The sequence below is a fragment of the Cryptomeria japonica genome, chromosome 1 (genome assembly GCF_030272615.1).
Source record: "Cryptomeria japonica chromosome 1, Sugi_1.0, whole genome shotgun sequence".
NCBI lineage: Eukaryota > Viridiplantae > Streptophyta > Pinopsida > Cupressales > Cupressaceae > Cryptomeria > Cryptomeria japonica.
This window is the reverse complement of record NC_081405.1, coordinates 414,188,945-414,209,887: the sequence shown is the minus strand read 5'-3', so window position 1 is coordinate 414,209,887 and position 20,943 is coordinate 414,188,945. Positions and strand designations below refer to the sequence as shown.

General features: G+C 35.6%; 1 protein-coding gene across 2 annotated transcripts in view; it reads right to left on the bottom strand.

Annotated features, from left to right (window-relative positions):
- Positions 1–2,200: 2,200 nt before the first annotated feature.
- LOC131065435 (mannose-P-dolichol utilization defect 1 protein homolog 2) overlaps positions 2,201–20,943 on the bottom strand; it is a 96,419-nt gene continuing 77,676 nt past the window's right edge. For both annotated transcript variants that reach the window (XR_009111408.2, XM_057999945.2), the window contains one exon: positions 2,201–2,607. The gene's annotated coding sequence lies outside the window, so the exon portion shown is untranslated. The remainder of the gene's footprint in view (positions 2,608–20,943) is intronic.

The window sequence follows — 20,943 nt, the reverse complement described above, 5'->3', positions numbered from 1 at the left end:
TGGTTGATTGATTCTCTTGTTTGTTGTTTGCTGCATGGTATTTAAAATGGTTTTAGATAACTCAAGGGAGTCAATCAATAATTTATATATCCTTTTGGAAATAGGAATGCACCCCCTTTTAAGGCAACGTAATAAGAAATCTTAAATGAAAATCAACACAAAATCTAGCATTAAAATCTGCACTAAAAAAGCTGAAGCATTGACAACTACAATAACTACAATAACCCTAATGACATTGAATGTTGAAAATGAACAAAAGCACGATCAAGGTTAAGTGATGTGAAAACATTATTTATAAAAATACTAAGTCAGGTGATTATAAGATATATTGATGAAAACTGAATACGTATAATAATTTAGAATATGATTACAAATGGGAACCACATGACACTATTCAAACTCTCATTTCACTAACCCACCTTCAAGTAGCTTCCTCTAGGGAATATCCATCAACTTTGACTAGGTTGCCATGCTAAAAGTGTCTATGGTATATTGTCTACCTCAAAAATCCCCTATAGAGTGGACCCAACAAATGTGCCCAATATTTAAATATGGAAATCCATGGTGGACCTATCAATGTTGGAGTTAGTTGAAATATTGGCAACAAAGATATTTCAGGTGTTGGATGTCAAGAATGACCTTATTAATAAACGGAACAAGGGGAAGATCGCCTTTGGCAATGTTAAGACAAAAAAAATTCCTTTGATTTGAACAAACTACTCGGCAACACATGGCAAGGTTTGCAGAACATATCCAAGACTGCCATGGCAATAGCAAAGGATGTAGTTGCATGGTGGTCGTAAAGGATAGGGTTGTGTGGAGGTAACAAAAGATATGGTCATGTAATGATGGTATATGATGAGATTGTAATGGTGGTGTCAAAGGATGTGGTTAGGTTGATACAATCACTGGTAACTAGAGGCTAAGAAGCTTCACAATAGGAATTGGATCTGTGGTGGATATCAAGGGACCCTCAAAAAATGTTGTTGTTGATGCATTTGGCCTACTTTGACCAACCTATTTGGTTTGGTTTATTTATATGAGAACTATTTGAAACAGATTTTTGGATATATATGAGATCCTCAGCCATAAAGAACATAAGGAGTACATCAAGAATATAAGACCCTCAATTTATTCCTTATGTTCTTTATGTTTTTAAGCCAAGGGTTCAAGATAAATCCCCACGTTTACCAATAGAAATATTAAAAAGAATAATTTAGAATTAATAAAGAATATATACTAATATTAAGGTCCACTATCTAAAGGGGCTGGGGTCTAGCTCGATTGGCGGGAGCTCCAGCATCACCGATCACTTTAAAAAGTTTACCAAGTGCACTGCAGTTTATAGGGGGGAACTACCTAATTTCTACAGTCAAAAAAAAAAAAAAGAGTCTACTATCTAAAAGGCCAAGACACATAAAAGATAAGCTGATTCAAGCGCTTTAACCTCCATATGGATCCTATAGAAATAGCTCTATTCCATACGGTTGGTATTTATATACTTAAAAGTCTCCAAAATAGCTTGCTCCTACACGCTATCATATAGTCTCCAAAATAGCTTGCTCCTACACGCTATCATATTGTATGTTACAGTTCCAATGGTTGAAAAATCTTTAAGATATTTCCGTAAAGCTAATGACTGTAGAGAATTTATGTGCTTTCATAAATTGTGACTGTCAATGCAATTCAGGCAACGCTATACTTAATTGACAGAAGCTAATAACATGGTGCACCTCTCTTTCCCTTTTCAATCAATTGATAAGGATTTTGACCACAAACTCTTACTAAAAAATCCTCCATAAGAGTACGTGCCAATTTTCATCTATGAATCAGCAAAATACATGTCTTGGTACCTTTCTTTATTCTTTTAAGTCTCTTCAACCAATTGCTAGCCATATAGCAGAAAACTCAAGTAATTTATAGAAGTTAAAACAAAAATATATGGGAACTTTCCAAACTTTAAAGTCACATTTTTAGGAGATTTACGGAGACATATGTTGACATCTCCTAATGTCTAGAGATGTCCCTCAAACACATCTCAAAGATCGGGACATGCATCCAAAAGAGGAAACAGTTTCTTGTTAACTATGATATTAAGGGTAAGTAAAAACCATTCGAAACATCATATCTTGTGTGTTTTTCTATTTAGAATAATAATAATAAACAAGAATCTATGCTGCTCATTTAAACACACATGGAATATTTGGCAACGACCGAATATCTAGTTTCATCCAGATAAATGTCAAAAGGGAATCAAAGTTATAGTTTGGCACATGCTGTTCTCAATTAAAATTATTGACCATTTACCTATAACCTACTAACAAGATTTTATTTTTGCTAAATGCTAAGATGGAACCTCTGGTGCACATATTTCTCCATATGTTGTTTTCCTTTAAGATTAGAAGTTGAAAAGTAATTCTGACAATGGTGAACCTAATACCCTGTTCGTCTTCTGTTAAAATTAATGATTTGAAAAATAGATGTGACAAATCTGCCAATGAGAAGGCATCAAGACAATTGAATAAAAATACATAATGCCTGTTAAGTACCATAATGGAGAGGGGCAAATGCAAAGCTAAGAAATTCCAACCGCGTGTAGTTTACCCTCTGTCACATGCAATCATAAAGAGAAATATAAGAAACTTTCACAATTTATAGCATGAAAGGTCATAGCTGTCAAAAGACCAAATAGAAGTCAGATTTATCCATTAGTCCTCATAAACAGATATGCCATACAAGGATGGCTTACGGTTACTCGCAACAGTCATTACAGACCAATAAAAGTCATCCATATAAGAGAGTGAAACCAAAGAATTATGAGTACTTCAATGCAGGTAAACATTAACAATCTAAACATTGTACTTTCGCAATGAAACATGTAACTGCACATAAAATAAAATAAAACTAAATGTAACTGCACATAAAATAAAATAAAACTAACTTAAAATCTATTGATATGATTTCACCTCTAAGACTTTAAAAGCACACTCATTTCATTTCAAAGCACAAGTAGAAGAAAAAAGAGAGTATTGAAGCCAGTAATCACATGCCACAGCAGAAAAAACCAGCACACAAGTTGAGCAACAGATTTTGATCAAATAACATTTGGGCACGTTTGTAACAGCCTTTGGTGCATCTAAAGGAGCCTACAATGCATTTGGAAGAGCCCACTATTGATTTGGAGCAAGTCATTACTGATTTGAAACAAATTAGAAGAGGTATTTTTGTATTTTCAATATTTTTTTGTTTTTGTTTTTTAAATATTTCATTTGTCCTCTACATTATTTTTTCATTTTAGATTCATGGAACAAAGTACAAACCCTAGTTATTAAGAAGCTTTATTAATGAATAAACCTTAGCTGTTTGTAATTTTTTAATTTTCTAGCTACAAACCCTAAGTAGTTTTATCTTTTTTCTAATTTTTGAACTTAATTTAACTAGAAACCCTATTGTTAATTCGTTTTCCATTTATTTGATATTGCAATGTACTTTATATATATAGATTTTTCGAGGACCCTTGCTGAAAACATACCATTCTGTAAATCAAAGATGCACATTGCAAAACATAAATTCTTGGGGGGCATCAGAATTTTGAAATATCACCTCGCATAATTACCATGCCAAGATGTTAAAGCACCTCTTGAAGTTGTGCATAATGTACAAAACCAATTTGAGACCTTTGGGCAACAGAAGGAACTCAGAAAAGGAAATGAGAAGAGATGGGAGCCATCCATGGGGACTCCTCTTCTTTGATTCCTCTAATTACTAGATTTTTGCATTTTGTGGCAATGGTAGTGCTAGTGTTTGAAATAAAGTTCGCATATCTAAATTAGATTCTTATATTGTACCACGCGCTAATCTAAGTTCCCAACCATCACTTGAGAGCATGAATCGGATCAAAGGTAAGCACGATGCAACAAGAAAAGCAATTGGAGACTTTTTGTTTTATTGTACCATTTTGTTTCACACAACAAAGGAATTATTTCTGCTTTAAAATATATTGTTTGATTTCTTTCTCTTAAATTTTAAATTTAGAGGTTTGCCGAATTTAAACTTACATTTTATAGCATTTATTTTGTTTAATTTATTTCTTTTAGATATTCCAATAGGCAAAATATGGTAGATGTCATTAATATTTGTGATTCAAGATTTAAAACCCATAATGATGAGGAGATGAGGACTTCATTTTGACTCAAAAGGCGGCCAATGTGAATGTTGGATTATTTGTCATTGATGTCTAAGGCTGAATTATGTGTGCTAGCTTGTTTCAGCTATCTAGTTGCCTACTTGTTGGAGCTGTATGTGTGTCTGCTTGTTTTTGTCAGCAGCTGAATCAGAAATTTTTGCCACATCCTATTATTGTGCCAAGCCAGCAAATTTGCCACATCATAAGTTGAATTTCTTTGGTGCCCACTTCATGTCTTGGTCAGACCAAGTATTCTTGGCTGGGTCAGAGGTATCCTATATTTGCCTTAATGTATGGGGTCTTCAGTTAAAATGTTTCTGAGCAAATTCCTTGTGGTGCTGTTGTGCGTTATTTTCCTCTGAAGTTGAATATTTTTTTTTTGGACTCTTTTTAGGCAGTGGTCCGTTTTTTTTTCCAAAATATTATGCTGCCGTATCTTGTGGAGTCAATTTGTTTTAAATCGTGGAAATAGTGGAGTGCGTTAAAAACCTTGTATTGGATGTGCATAGGATACAATATGGTGGTGAATATTTTTAAATCAAAAAATTCTAGCTCCCAATGATAATTTTCAAACTCCAGCTGCCGATAATATTTTTCCTCTGAGTCATGCTTCTTAAATGTTACAGTATATTATTTTGCCAATAATAATTCGTATGGAAGAATTTATTACTGGAGATTATCGCAGGAAAATTTATGGATACGTGGGGCCCAAAAACTTTTGTTTTGCTTGGCTGGATAGGTGGAATGCACTTTTTTTTATGGCGTGGAAATTTTGGGTTGGATCTATGTCTGATTTAAAGGCCTGCGATTTAATGAAATGCGTTTCGTAAGGAGGCGTGGTTTGAAACAAAAAAAATTTGAATCCTTTTTTAATATGATGGCAGTTACAAGCATTTAAGAAAGGCGATGAATGATTTCTGCGTGAAGTGTATCGGTGGTGGTGTTCTTAGTAAAAATTGAGCATGGTATGTGCGTGAAGTGGAGTCAAATTTTTGGTTGCCATCTTGGAATTATGGAGAACGTTTTTAATAAGGAGATTTTGAATTTATTTGAGTCATTTTAAAAAAAAAAATTGTTATCTATCTTTATCATCTAGAGCTGACTGGAATTAGTTAGTGGAGTTGGTGCTCTCTTTTGTTGTGAGATTGGTGCCTTTATTGTACTCGGTGTTGAGAGGAAAGTCGGTGCTCTCTGTAGTTGTGTTCTCTTTGTAGTATGGGTTGGTGCCCATTTGTTCAAGATTATTAAGAAGTCTTTATGCCGTGGTTTTTTACCCAAAAGGGTTTTCCACAAGAAATCTTGTATTCTTGTGTTATTTGTCTTGCTGCATAATTTTTGGTGTCTTTCTAATAATTTGTGTAGAAATTTGAAACACTGATTCACCCCCCCTCCCCGCTCTCAATGTTTCTTGTGTGTCTTTCAATTGGTATCAGAGCCAGTACTTTCTGCAAAGGCTTAAAAGATTGAAGCTTGTTTTTGTTTGGTTGCAAAATGAATGCTATAGAAGGACTAGCAATGAATAGGGCTCCTCTATTTGATGGTTCTAATTAGGCCTTCGTGTGTGTCAAAATGAGAGCCTATTTGATGTCTCTTGGATTTGATGTTTGGAATAGTGTTATATTAGGCTATACACCTCCTTAGAATCCTCCATCTGCTGTTGATGAAAAGAGAGCATTTGAATGCAATGCTAGGGCTATGAATGTTATTTTGTCTAGATTGTCAGAATTAGAATTTGTGAAAATTATGCACTATGACAGTGCTCAAGCTATGTGGGACAAACTTAAAAATTCCTACAAAGGAGATGAAAGTGAAAAAGGCCAAGCTTCAAACTCATCAAATGCAATTTGAGAGTCTGAAAATGGAGGAAGAAAATGTTGCAGCATATTTTTTAAGGGTTGATGAAGTGGTTAACTCTCTCAAAGGCTTAGGAGAAACGGTTGATGATAAAGTTGTTATACAAAAAATTTTAAGGTCATTTCCTTTAAGGTTTGATCTTGATCAGATGACCATTGACAAGCTTCACGGTATATTTACTGCATATGAGATGAGGACAAACATTGAATCTTCAAAAAGGGAGACTACATTCAAAGCTTCAAAGAAAGGCAAATAGAAGGAACAAGCTTCTAGTAGTGATTTAGATAATGATTTAGACTCAGAAGAAGCGTTGTTCACTAGAAAATCAAAGGACTTTAGCAAAAACAAGAAGAAGACGTCTCTCGGATGCTTTAATTGTGGCAAATCTGGACATTTTGCAGCCAAATGTCCATATGAGGATGGTGATGACAGTAGTAGTGAAAAGAAGCTAAAATTTAACAAAAAGAAGTATAAAGGTAAAGACAAGAAGACTTGGAAAACTAAAAAGAGTCTTTATTCAAAAGAGGAGAGTGATTCATCTAACGGAGGTGATGATGAATCTTTGAGTGAAGAGATCTTGTTCATGGCTACAGAAGAAATTCACACAGAAAATCAGGATGATGAAAGTGATCTAGGAGAAGAAGATGGTGAAGTGGGTTTGGAGCAAGAATTGATAAGTGCTCTCAATGAGATCAAATGTCTTAAGAAGAAAATTTTGAGTTTGAAGGTGCAGCTCAAAGGAGAAAGTGAAGAAAAATCAGCGAAATCACAAGCTCTTGAAGATTCAGAGAACCAATAAATGATCTGAAATTTCAGATTGTTGAGGCTAAGAAACTTGAAGAGGAATTGAGAAATCAGATCAAGGTTAAGATTGAAAGCTGTTAGAATCTTGAAGCTGAGATTGCTTCTCTTAGGAAGATAGAGAAATCATCTACACTACTGAACCAAGAAGAGATAAATAAAAAAGGTTCACTTTCATTGGACAATTTGTTAGCTTCACAAAAACAGTCCTCAGACAAGGGTGGAGTTGGGCTTGAAGAAGATCAAAGCTCGAAGGTGGAACAATGGACTTCTAATGGTGAGAGCTCAAGGATTTCATCTTAAAAAACCAGAAATAATGTTTTCAAGAAACCTTTCAATGCTAGACAAGCACTCTTTATTCATTCTTTCATAGTTACTGTTTTGCTTGTAACTATTTTGGACACAAGGCAACAAATTGTAGGGTGTCTTTTGGAAATAATTTCAGTTTTGCAAACAAGAACTCTTTTGCTCCTTTGAGAGATTATGATATGTTTGCTATAAATGTAAACATTGGGCATAGTGCAAGATTTTGTAACTTTGATAGAGCAGATTTCTCAAAGAAAGATAATGAGAGCAAGGCCCGAAATATTAATTTGCTTAGTGTCAGTCAATTGTGTGACCAAGGTCATAGTTTAACTTTCAGTTCTGACTATTGCAAGATTAGTAAAAATGGTGTTCATATTGTTGAAGCCAGTAGGGTAGCAAATAACTTATACATTCTTGAAGAAGCTAAAAGTGAAACTTGTTGTTTGAGTCTACTGGATGAATCTCGGTTGTGGCACAAGAGGCTTGGTCAAATAAATTTTGATAATCTTGTTCAAATCAGCAAGAAGGAGGTGGTGAGAGACTTGCCAAAACTCACTAAACCATCCGACACAGTGTGCAAAGATTGTCAAATGGGTAAACAAACTCGTAGGATTTTTAAAACAAAGGAGTAATCAAGCACAATGCCTCTAGAGCTGGTTCATATTGATTTGTGCAGACCAACAAGGACTGCAAGCATGCAAGGTGAGAGATACTTTATGTTATTAATTGATGACAACTCACGTATGACTTGGGTGGCCTTTTTGAAGGAAAAATCAGAAGCCTTGGAGAAGTTCAAAGCTTTCAAAGCTTTGGTTGAAAATGAGAAGGGATTGAGAATCAAATGCCTATGATTAGACAATGGAGGTGAGTTTACCTCTAATGAAATTGTGAGTTTTTGTGAGAAATATGGTATTAAGAGACAATTTTCAGCTGCTAGGACACCTCAACAGAATGGGGTGGTTGAGAGGAAAAACAAGTCAGTTCGGCACATGGCTAGAAGCATGATTTATGAATCTAAGGTAAGTGATTTCTTTTGGAAAGAAGCAGTTCATATAGCTGTCTATAGTCAAAACGAAAGTTTGGTATGGGTAAAGCACAACAAGTCATCGTATGAATTATGGAATGGTAAGGCAACAACTGTTAAGCATTTTAAGATCTTTGGCAGCCCTTGTTATATTAGGAGAGATGAGGATAATTTAGGCAAATTTGATCCTCGGTCAGATGAGGGTATTTTTCTAAGATATTCCTCAAAAAGTAAAGCCTATAAATGTCTTAATAAGAAGTTGCATAAGATAGTTGAAAGCACTAATGGGAAAGTTCATGAGATTGATAATTCTTCTGAAAAATTGCAAAGTTGTGATGATAGCCTTAGGGTGATGAAGCTGAAAATGTTGGTCAGCAAATTTCTACCAATCCACAAGTTGGGACAGCAAGCAACAATGTTGTAAACACCCCTAATAACAATCAAAATGAAGGAGTGGATGCACATTTAGAGGCTGGGACAATAGATAATCATGTTGATACAACAGATACATCAGCAGTTCAAACAACTTCCCATGATAGAAATAAAATATCTATTAGAACCTCTCTCAAGACTACATCTAGATTTGTTGAAAAGAATCATCCTATCCATCAGATTATGTAAGAGGATAGACCTAGAGCATCAAGAAGGAATGTTAATTACTATGAAGATGATGATATTTCACTGTTGTCCATGATTGAACCAAATACTTTTGAAGAGGCAACAGAAGATAAATCTCGGGTTGTAGCCATGAAAGAAGAATTAGATCAAATCCAAAACAACGAAACATAGGAACTTGTCCCAAGGCCTATAAACAAGAACATGATTGGCACTAAGTGGGTGTTCAGGAACAAGTTGAATGAGGATGGCCAAGTTATGAGAAACAGGGCAAGGTTAGTGTGTAAGCGTTATGCTCAGATTGAAGGTATAGATTTTGATGAAACCTTTGCACTAGTTGCTAGATTAAAGGCAATTAGAATGTTCTTAGCTTTTGCCTCTTTTAAAGGTTTTAAAGTTTTTCAAATGGATATTAAATCTGTCTTTTTGAATGGTGATTTAAATGAAGAGGTATATGTAGAACAGACTAATGGTTTATTTTGTCTGAGAATCAAGATTATGCGTGAAAGTTGAAAAAGGCACTTTATGGCCTCAAAGAAGCACCCTGGGCTTGGTATGACAAACTGAATAGCTATTTGCTGCAGCAGGGGTTTAGAAGAGGCATCGCAGACAACCTGTATATCAAAGAGGAAGGTAAACATATGCTGATTGTGGTTGTATATGTTGATGATTTAATTTTGGGGAGTGATTGTGTGCATATGCGTAAAGTTTTTGCAATTAATATGAAGATAGTGTCAATGTTGGGAGAGCTATCATTTTTCCTTGGGCTGCAAATTCATCAATCTAAGGAAGGTATATTTATTTCCTAAACTAAATATATTAGAGAGATGTTGAAGAGGTTCAAAATGGAAGATTGTACTCCTGTTAGCACTCTTATGGTGACTGGTTGTAAACTCAGTAAGGATGATGAATCATCAAATGCTCATCAAATTCTTTGTAGGTCTATGATAGGTAGTTTGTTGTATGTTACAACTACTAGACTTGATATAATACAAGCTATAGGATATGTTGCAGGATTTCAGGCTGCCCCTAAGGAGACATGTTCATGCAATCAAAATGATTTTTAAGTACCTCAAAGGTACTATGGAGTATGGCCTTTGGTATCCTAATGGAAATGATATCTCACTTACAACTTATACAAATGCAGATTGGAGTGGCTCTATTGATGACAAGTGGAGGTGCTTTCTTCCTTGGGAAGTGTTTGGTTTCATGGTACAGTAAAAAGCAAGCCTTTGTTTCACTTTCCACTGCTGAAGCGGAATATATAGCAGCAGTGTCCTGTTGTACACAGGTTCTTTAGATGAAGCAGACTTTGAAAGACTTCAAGGTAGATTTCAGTCATCCCATTTCTATTTTGTGTGATAACACGAGTGCTATTAACATATCTAAGAATCCTGTCTTGCACTCTAGAACTAAGCATATTCTGATCAAGTATCATTTCTTGCGTGAACAAGTTAGTGATCAACAAGTAAAGCTTGAATATGTTTCTACTAAGGATCAGCTTACAAACGGTTTTACTAAGCCCTTGCCCAGAGATACTTTTGAAAGGTTAAGACAGCAGTTAGGAGCGGTTTCACTCCATTGAAGGATTATATTACTCAGGATTGATCTCAACCATTGATGTCAAAGGGGGAGCAGGATCTCAGGGAGAGAAGTTATGGTGTCAAGGGGCTACAACTGGAGAAAGTATTGCCATCAATGACAAAGGGGGAAGTTTGTTGGATTGTTTGTCATCTGAGTTACCGGTTCTTGCCAAAAATGGCTGGGTCCTGGTCCTAGTCCGTGCCCAGTCTTGGTCCGAGCCTGGTTCGACCTAGGTCCCACCCGGGTCCAGCCCAGGTGGCTGGGTTCCCTGCTGCCTGGGCAGAACCTGGGTGGGACCCAGGTCGAACCCAGGAGGACCCGGGTGAACCCAAGCCTGTGGGTTCCCAAAAACGGGGCCCACGGGTTAGAAAACAATTAAAAAACAAAAATTTTAATCTTATTTTAACATCTAAACCCTAATCCGCCCCTTTATGATGCATTTCATGCATCAAAACATGCATTCAACCCGTTCTACTTGCATTTTTGAAGATTTTTTCTCTACAATCAGGTTTCTTAGTTTTTGTATTTTTCTTCGAAGGTGACGACTACGAAGGTGTGAGACATGCATCAAAGGCATAGGAATCACTGGAGAAGGAAGATTTAGCCATTAAAGGTAAGTGAATCTGAATTTTTTTCAAGTTTTCAAGAATTTTTCCAAGTTTTTTTCAAATTTTTTATTTTTTTTAAAGTTTTTTTAAGTTTTTTAATTTTTTTTTAAAGAAGTCTTGTATATTTTTTTACACTTTGTATGCATAGTATGTGGTTATAATGCCAAAATTTTAATAATTTTTTTCAATAATGTTGTGCTTTCTCTTTTCATTTTAGGCGCATTATTCATATAATCATACATAATGGCTGGAACTGGAAGTGCAAGTGCAAGGTCTAGTTCAGTTGCAAATGTCCAAACTGAAAATACCCCCTTTAAAATTGATCAAGATTCACCACTTTGGCATTATGCAACAAATCAAGCCAGTGTCTGGTGGTGGGGGTTTTGTTTGGCAGTGCAACCATTGTGGCACTAAGTATACCAGCTCATACTTTCGAGTGAAAGGTCACCTTTGTTTCATCCCTGGGCGTGTAATAAAATTTTGTAAGGGATCAAATGGCAAGGGGCTGTCAAAAGCTCTAGTTTTGGGATATATTAGAGAATAAGAGGAAGCTGATAGGAGAAGTAGCAAAGCAAAGACTGATCATCCTCTTGTCCATCCAAGCAAAATGTCTCAGAGGCCTTCTAGTAGCATTGGCTCCACAGAACCAGTTAGTTCACATCCTTTCATGCAAAACCCACCAGTTGATGCAGTAGAGAATCAAAATGTTGTGGCTTCACGGAAAAGAGGCCCATTGGATTTTGCCTTCAAAAATGAACTGAGAGAGATTGCAGATTCCAAAATTGGACGTTGCCTTTATGGCAATGGGCTTCCTTTCAACCTTGTTAGATCACCTTACTTTCGGAACATGGTGCATACTCTTTGCAATACACCTTCTGATTATGTTTGTCCAGGGTATGAAAAGGTGAGAACCACCTTATTGGCAAAGGAGAAAGCATCCGTAGAGTCACAGTTGAAGGTCATCAAAGATACATGGCAAGAAACAGGTGTGACCATTGCTTTTGGATGGAAAGATTGTAAAAATAGGCCATTGATCAATGTTATAGCAGTGTGTCCTAAAGGGGCAATGTTTTTGAAAGCAGTGGATTGTGAGGGGCAAGTGAAAGATGCAAGTTTCATTGCCAATATCTTGATAGAATGCATTGACATGGTGGGGCCTCAAAATGTTGTCCAAGTTGTAACTGACAATGCTAAAAATTGTAGGGTAGCAGGGACTATAGTGGAGGCTACATATGGTCACATCTTTTGGACACCATGCGCAGTACACTCACTCAATTTAATCATGCAAAAGCTTGGCACACAAATTGATTGGGTGAAAAAACTGTATGCGGAGGGCGAGGAGATTCAAATGTTTGTGACTAATCATCATATGTCACAAGCCATTTTCAGAACCTTCTCCAAGTTGAAGTTGTTGAAGGTAATCTATAATTACTAATTTTAAATTTTATTTTTTTATTTTTTAGTTTTAAATTTGTATTTTTTATAGACTTACATTTGATATATGTTGTGTATTTTGTTATGTCATGTTAGGTTGCTGAAACACGATTTGCATCTCACATGCTCATCTTAAGACGACTTCTGAAGGTGCGAGACGCCTTGAATTCTATGGTCATCAACAGCTTGTGGAGTGTATGGAAACAGTCCCACACAGAAAGAGCTCTAAAAGTAAGAGCATTGATCCTTAGTGAGAAATGGTGGGATGATGTGGAATATGTTTTGAATTTCACTGAGCCCATCATGAGCATGATCAAGTATGCTGATACTGATCGCCCATGTTTGGGTGAGATTTATGATGGCATGGATTGCATGGGGGAAAAAATAAAAGAAGTAATAAATAGAGAAGAAAATGACCCAAAGGAAACATTTTTCAAAGTTGTGCAAAAAATTGTTGTTGACCGTTGGAACAAGATGACCACCCCCTTACATCTCTTAGCATTTGCTTTGACGCCAAAATTTTATAGTGCAGATATGCTTGCAACACCAAGGAGGGTGCCACCATATAGAGATGCAGAGGTTGCTTCTGGCTATAGGGCTGCCTTTAAAAAAATATATCAAGATGAAGAGACAAGAAATATTGTCATGAGGGAGTTTGGCCAATTTGTATCTGCAAAAAATCATGATGTTGTAGCTCTTAATGCTAGATATGGGATGGATGCTGATGAGTGGTGGTATGTCCATGGTCAAGGCTCCGTTTACTTGCAGCCTCTTGCAATTAAACTTAACTCACAAGTATGTATCTTTTTATTTTTTATTTTTATAGTTTTCCAATTCCATTTGATGCTATCATATTTTTATTTTATAATTTTAATTTATAAATTTCTAATTATGTTTTAACTTTTAACAGGTTGCAATTTCTTCTTCAGCTGAGCAGAATTGGAGTACATACTCCTTCATCCACTCAGTCAAACGTAATTGTTTGGGTGCAAAGAAAGCTGAGGATTTGGTCTACGTACACTCCAACCTTCGTTTGTTGTCACATAAGGACCCTGGATATAGTGAGGGTGTAACAAGGAATTGGGATCTAGCCCCTAAGTGTGCTGATTTAGATGCTACAGTTGCACAACTTTGCCAAGTCTCTATAGACGAGACAGTTATGGAATTTGAGAGAGACCTAGCTAGTGGGAGTGGCATTCCATTTGATATTGGTTCAATTGATGCTGAATTTGAACCACTTGATGACCTTGGGCTTGGGTTGGATGCTTCAGATGAAGATGAATATGGAATTTAAATCCCATAGATGGCTTGTAATTTGAATGTTTAACTTTATACTTTATTGTGTCATGACATTTTCACATTTTGAAACTTGAAACTTGAATATTATCTTTTTTGCAAATTATGAATATGATATTACATTTATGATTTACGATATATCAATATCAGAATATTTATTGGCATTGGCAATTATGGATTTATGGTTTATGATTTATTTGTTATCATTTATGTATCATTGTATGGGAAAGTTACATTGTATGTTTGAACTGTGAACATATATAATTTTGATGTTTGAAGTTTGAACACACACACACACACACACACACACACACACACACACACATATATATATATATATATATATATATATAATTAAAAAATATATATATATGTACGGACGAACCCGTACCCATACCCAAAACAGTTTTTTTTGCCGAATTCGTGAATCCGAACCGGAACCGGTAACTTAGTTTGTCATTGATGTCTAAGGCTGAATTATATGTGCTAAGTTTGTCTCAGCTATTTAGTTGCCTACTTGCTGGAGCTGTATGTGTGTCTTCTTGTTTTTGTCAGCAGTTGAATCAGAAAATTTTGCCACATCCTCTTCTTGTGCCAAGTCAGCTAATTTGTGATGTCATAGGTTGAATTTTCTTTGGGGCCCACTTCATGTCTTGGAGACCACGTATTCTTGGTTGGGTCAGAGGAATCCTATATTTGCCTTCATGTATGGGGTCTTCAGTTAAAACATTTCTGAGTAAATTCATTGTGACGTTGTTATGCATTATTTTCCTCTGAAGTCATATTTTTTTTTGGACTCTTTTTAGGCAGTGGTCTGTTTTTATTTAAAGCATATGCTGCCGTATCTTGTGGAGTTGATTTGTTTTAAATCGTGGAAATAGTGGAGTGTGTTAAAAACCTTGTATTGGTTGTGCGTAGGATACAATATTGTGGTCAATATTTTTAAATCGAAAAACTCCAGCTGCCAATAATATTTTTCCTCTCAAAGTCGTGCTGCTTAAATGTTACGATATATTATTTTGCCGATAATACTCCATATGGAAGAATTTATAGCTAGAGGTTATCACAGGAAAATTTATGGATAGGTGGGATGCGCTTTTTTTTATGGCGTGGAAATCTTGTGTTGGACCTATGTCTGATTTAAAGGCCTGCGATTTGATGAAATACGTTTCTTAAGTAGGCGTGGTTTGAAATTTCCTTTTTCTGAATCCTTTTTGAATATAATGGCAGTTATAGGCATTTAAGAAAGGCGATGAATGATTTCTAGGTGATGTGTATTGGTCGTGGTGTTCTTAGTAAAAATCGGGCATGGTGTGTGCGTGAAGTGGAGTCAAATTTTTGGTTGCCATATTGGAATTATGGAGTGTGTTTTTAATAAGGGGATTTTGAATTTATTTGAGTTGTTTTTTTTTTAAATCGTTATCTATCTTTATCATCTAGAGCTGACTGGACTTTAGTTAGTGGAGTTGTGGTTTATCTTTTTGATTGGGTGTTGAGGATGAATTAGAAGAATGGCGAAAATTTTGAGAATTTTTTGACCATATAATATTTTTCATGTGTGAGGGTTGTGGATTAGGAGCAGCACTTTTGGTACTTTTTTGTGCCACAGTTTGAAGAGAAAAGACGAAGCTATGACTTTGACAAAGCTATGAATGTTTCTTCAGACATGGATTGATTTGTTTACAAAATATGTTCTTCAGCCTAGAATTGAAGCTTGATTTGAAAAGAATTAAGTGGAGACTGTCTTGAAGTGGACCGTATTTGTTGAAGCTATGTTTTGAGTGAGCATGTATTTTGGAGTTGAGTGTAGAAAAAAAGCAAAGAGCTATAAGGAATCTATCTGAAGAGTTGGATGTTACTGGATATATTACTGAGATTGATGGTACTGTATTTTGCTTCAGAATTATGTTGCTTTGAGTTGGTGCTCTCTTTTGCTATGAGGTTGGTGCCTCTGTTGTACTCAATTGGTGCTCTCTCTAATCGTGTTCTCTCTGTAATCTGGGTTGGTGCCCATCTGTTCAAGATTATTAAGAAGTTTTAATGCCGTGGTTTTTTACCCGAAAGGGTTTTCCACGAGAAATCTTGTATTCCTGTGTTATTTGTCTTACCACATAATTTTTGGTGTCTTTCTAATAATTTGTGTAAAAATTTTTGGTGTCTTTCAGTGAAGGGCACAATTAATGGTTGGACAAAGAGGAGGAAAAGAAAATTGTTAAATTTCCTTGTTGCTTTCTCAAGTGCTTGTACTTCCTAAAATCCAATGATTTAGTGATTAAGATTTCCAATTCCAACTTTACTAATTAAACATTATCATTTCATTTTTTTTATTCTTTCCTCAAGTAGCACAATTTTCTTGAAATCCATTGATGCTTCAAGAAACATAAAAAATGGTGTATTATTTCCTAATGTTTTGGAGGGAGCTTTGGTTGAGGTGGGTAAGAATTATATTGTGCAAATACTTAGATTAGGACAACCACCCATCCTTATTCTTAACTCATTTTGCTACTCATTGCCTTGCCCTCATATTGGAGGCTCTTAGCAAAGTCATGTGGATCAAAGCATGCATGAAGCATGATAAGAACATTTGTAAATACATATATAAAAACACTTAAGTCCTCAACCTAACGAGGAAATACATGGACAAGGAGTTGGCTTGTCCAGGAATAATCTACTTTGCAACAAACTTTATCAAGTTACAATCTTTGCTTCAAACAATGATTGCTCTAAGATGCGTGTTTGTTAGCAAGGAGTAGTTTATATCATCACATGCTAAGACAAATGAAAAGATTGATGTGGTTGATTGGGTTTTCAATAAGCACAACTTCTAACTTCCAACAAATGAGATTGTAGAGATAAACCCATATTCCATATTTCAATTCTATTTTTGTTCATAATTCCATTCCGTTTGTTTATTTTTGTTCACACTTATGTTAATGCTTAATAATAATTTCACAAAGCCTTTACTTGTTTTCCTTTGAGTTGTTAATGGGGAGAAGCCTGCAATGGGCTATATATAAGAGGGCATCGATATGGCCAAGGAGGCCACTAGATTCATTTATGTTAAGAATAAATATCATCCCATGAGCATCATCAATCAACTATGGCACCTTCAACTCCACAAGCCCTTGCATGTAATTGCCTATTTTTTGAATCTAGTGTTCTAATTCCATCCATATTTCAAAGAAAATGACAACATTTTAAATGGGCTCTACACAATCATAGAGCAAATGGTCCTAATCCACTGTTTGGAGCTAAAATAATCTTTCAGATTGGGATCTACCAAGTTGCACAATACATATGCAAGGCAACTTGAATGACATTGCAGCCAAATAAAAGTTTATTAGAACTGTGATTTACGTTTAAAAATTTTAAAAAAATCTCTTTTTTATGTTAATACTGAAATCCAAAGTTAAACAATGAGATTGAGTTTTTTTCTTCTTATTTTAGATGTATGGTGGAAAAGGTTTGGTGCTAAGTTGTCAAAGTTGTAGAGAACTGCAATTTACCTTTAGCAAACTAAGCAACACATCAAGGTGTGAGTAAAATTGAAGTATGTTTGAGCACATGCACTTCAAGAAGCTCAATAGGTTGTCGATGCAATTGTTAAATATCTTATTTATATTCATCACAACTTGCACCTATGTCACAAACAAATCTTGGGAACTGACTTATCTCCCATCACTTTAGAAAAGATTGATCCACAATTAAATTGTATCACCAAGGTTGAGGATTTTGTCTTCCACGAGGAGGACCTTGTGTGGGTTGATCAGGAGTATCTAGAGACAGAGGTAGTAACCTAGTAGAAGACAAAGATGAGCACAAGTAGACCCTTTGGATGTTTGTGGGATTCATACGTAGACAATATTATGGTTGTATCATCATTGAGAACCTATCTTAGATGCTTGTGCTAGGATTTTTTGTACAACTATGGTGTTGGGAAGACACAAGCAACTCCCTCTAGCATTCAACTTCAAAACTCACAACACACAACATAAATGCAGAGACTCTTTGCTTCTAGATTAACATTAGATTGCAACAAAGAAACATAACTATATTCTCATCAAACTCTGAACATAAAATATACAAGCATGGCCTCTCAACGACCTTATTGGCACAAATTATATCTTCCCTAGTTCTTAAATCTACACATCTTAGCTACTTCTTTGCAGCAACTTCCTTGCCAATCTTTATTGGCTCCCATGGCTCTAAGCCTTCAAGACGAATTCCAACTCCAAATCTTTACAAACTCATTCATCCATATCTTTGTTTCCATTTGCAAACTTTATTTATATTTACATTTTATTGTAACTTTGTCTATTGTAAACTTTTGCAAACCCCAAATCGATGAGTGTTTCACTGCCTATTTTGACTCTTGCGAGCCTTCACTTGTACATTGTTGGAAGTTTATAACCCCTGTCATGAAAGTTTCTAAAGCCTTTTAAACAAATCCATGTATGTTGCAATGAAACCATAGATCACAGACTTGTCTATGCTTCTATATTTTGCATACATATCCACCAGGACAATTGCAATTCGAACATCATCCCTTATGATTTGACATAATTAAATGTACCCTTATGAATCTCTTAAAATCTGGTTATGAGCCCCTTGGATCGCATATTTAGCTATTTGCAGACCACATTGTTATTAATGAATGCCAATGTTCAGTCACGATGAGTGCCTATGCACGAATGAAGATGGGAATCCAAGTCCAAAAGAGTGTTCAAACACACTAAAGCGCTTCGACTGTAGGAAAACAAAAATTCTTAATGGTGATGCATTGTTCATTGATATGAGAAGCTTAAACAACATTCGTTCAAACAATTCACGTGCCCTATCTATGCTTCCATATAGAGACTAATGTGAGTTTACTACAACACTTGGTTAAGGAAATCTTGTACAAGCCATCATCTATTATTTGACAGCCCCAACATGCTCATGAACTTAAATCATAATAGTTGACTTTAGATGTCAAACATAAATTTCTTCACAGCTTCAGTAGTTTGAAGCCAATATGCTAAAGTAAAATAGCATTATTGCAACTCCTCCTGATTTTAGCTATTCCTCAACAAGTTAGTTATTCTTACATCCTCCATGCTGACTTATATTCTAGACAAGCAAATATGATAGATTCTACATTTTAAACTTTCCCTTTAACCTTCTACAGTCATAGTCATGCTTCTGCAAAGTTGAAGAAGAGATGTCAAATAGACCGAAATTTTAAGCAAACAAACTTAAATATGTTTTTTGTCGATGTTGATTACCATATGCCCAAGATGCTCCTACATCAATCACAACATGTAGGAAATTTTTTGAGTAGAACTCACAAAATGGAGTTAGGTAATAGAATTACCCTTTCATGTTGTGAACAACCCGCAACGAATTCCATCATTCCGTTAGGTACAAAATCACTTCTTTTTTCTTCTCTTCCAACATCTCATCGGAATAAAAATCATCTTCCCACAACTCAGCTCACTACTCTTCTCTCCTCTCAAAGATTTGCATTCACCATTTGTCATCTTCCACCACCAAAGTTTTTCTCCTCTAATCTTCTCCTTCGTAGGATCCAACCTGTTGATGTGTTTTTTATGACATCTTGCAACACAATAAAATATTGAGTGCCTTATCCTTTCTTGAACAAAATCTTGTCAAATGCTAAATTTTGTGATCAAACAAGGTGACTCCAAGGTTCCTATAGTCAGGGCTTGACTTTATATGTGGATAGACTCAGTGTATGGATTGCTAGTAATCCTAGGGGACTTACGTTTATGAAATACAATTGGAACTTGAACATCGGATGTATCAATCATGTGATGTTGCTTCTCCTAAACTCAAATGAAAAAAAGACAAAAAGGGGAAGGGGTTGGGAGAATCTATGCTAACTCCTAATTCTAAAGGACAATGACAATAATAGATTTTGCTTTGATAGACAAATCCTTCATGAAACTACTTTCTACGTAACTAGAGATAGCTCACAATGCCATAGAAAGAGTGCGATCTCCTAAGGTAGTGAAAGATCTTCATATTGTAAATAGTCCATTCAAATACCCAATAATAGCGCAATCCAAATGAAGTATTCACAATCGGACTTGGCCACAATAAATATTAGGTTAACGCTAACCATGCACTACAAGTTGCAATCAACAAGGTGTAAATGGTATGAACCAAAGGATTCATCAAATATCATCACACTTTTCCATTACAATCAACGAACTTTAACTAATTTTGAGGATATAACAAGAAACCATGCAATATGTAGAAGAAACACCACTATCCACCATGAATTCAATGAAAAGTATGTTTATTTACATGCCTTGGCAACAATTTCTACCATTTCCTGCTACTCTACTCTACTTGCTATCTTACTGCTATTAACTCCTATTTCTAACTATTGTTTATCGATCCTTTACAAATGAGGAGACTGAGCCTTATATAGAGAGCTCATTACATTTCAAAGGCTAAGACTAATTCTCAAATCAATGGCCAAGATTTTACAATAAAACCCTAATTAGGGTTTGTTACAATAAACTCCTTGACCAATAAGAAAATTACTAGAAACAGAACACATGTCCTTCTTTGAATGCCAACCAATGAATGATGGCGTTAGGTACATTGAACTTTGTGCCTCCACATGTGATAGTCATCCTCCTCATTGGATGAGTCAAGTACATTGAATCTAGATGCCTTGACTTGGAATGATGTGATTGGGTTGATGATGACTAGGCACCACCTCAACTTGCTTATCTTGTAGATCATCACAAAGTGTGTGTTTGAGCAATATCTCTTGATACTCAACATTTCAAATTGCTCCTTGATGAATGTGATGATAATGGGAGATATTCCAAAATTGCATCATTTTATCTGATTTGATCACTTTCACCTATCCTTCTTCATACTAGGGGATTCCGCCTTTGATGTAGACCTTGTGATGTCTATGCTTGATGTACCTGACCTTCTTCTTGCTTTGGTGATTGATCTTCCTTACCTTGTTGGAGTGTTCCTTGATCTTCTCTCGTGTGATGAACTCTTCCTTAATGATTTTGATGTAGACTTCGTGATATCTATGTTGGATCATTCCTTTGTTCATGATGTTCTTGGATAGCTAGCCTTGATGTGGGGAAGTATCTCCATATGTATGTGGTGTATTTGCATGTAGAGTCTCTCCTTGTGAAGCAATCCTCATTAATCTCTCCTTAAACCGATAGTAACCTTGGATTTCCAAAGGAAATTCAAAG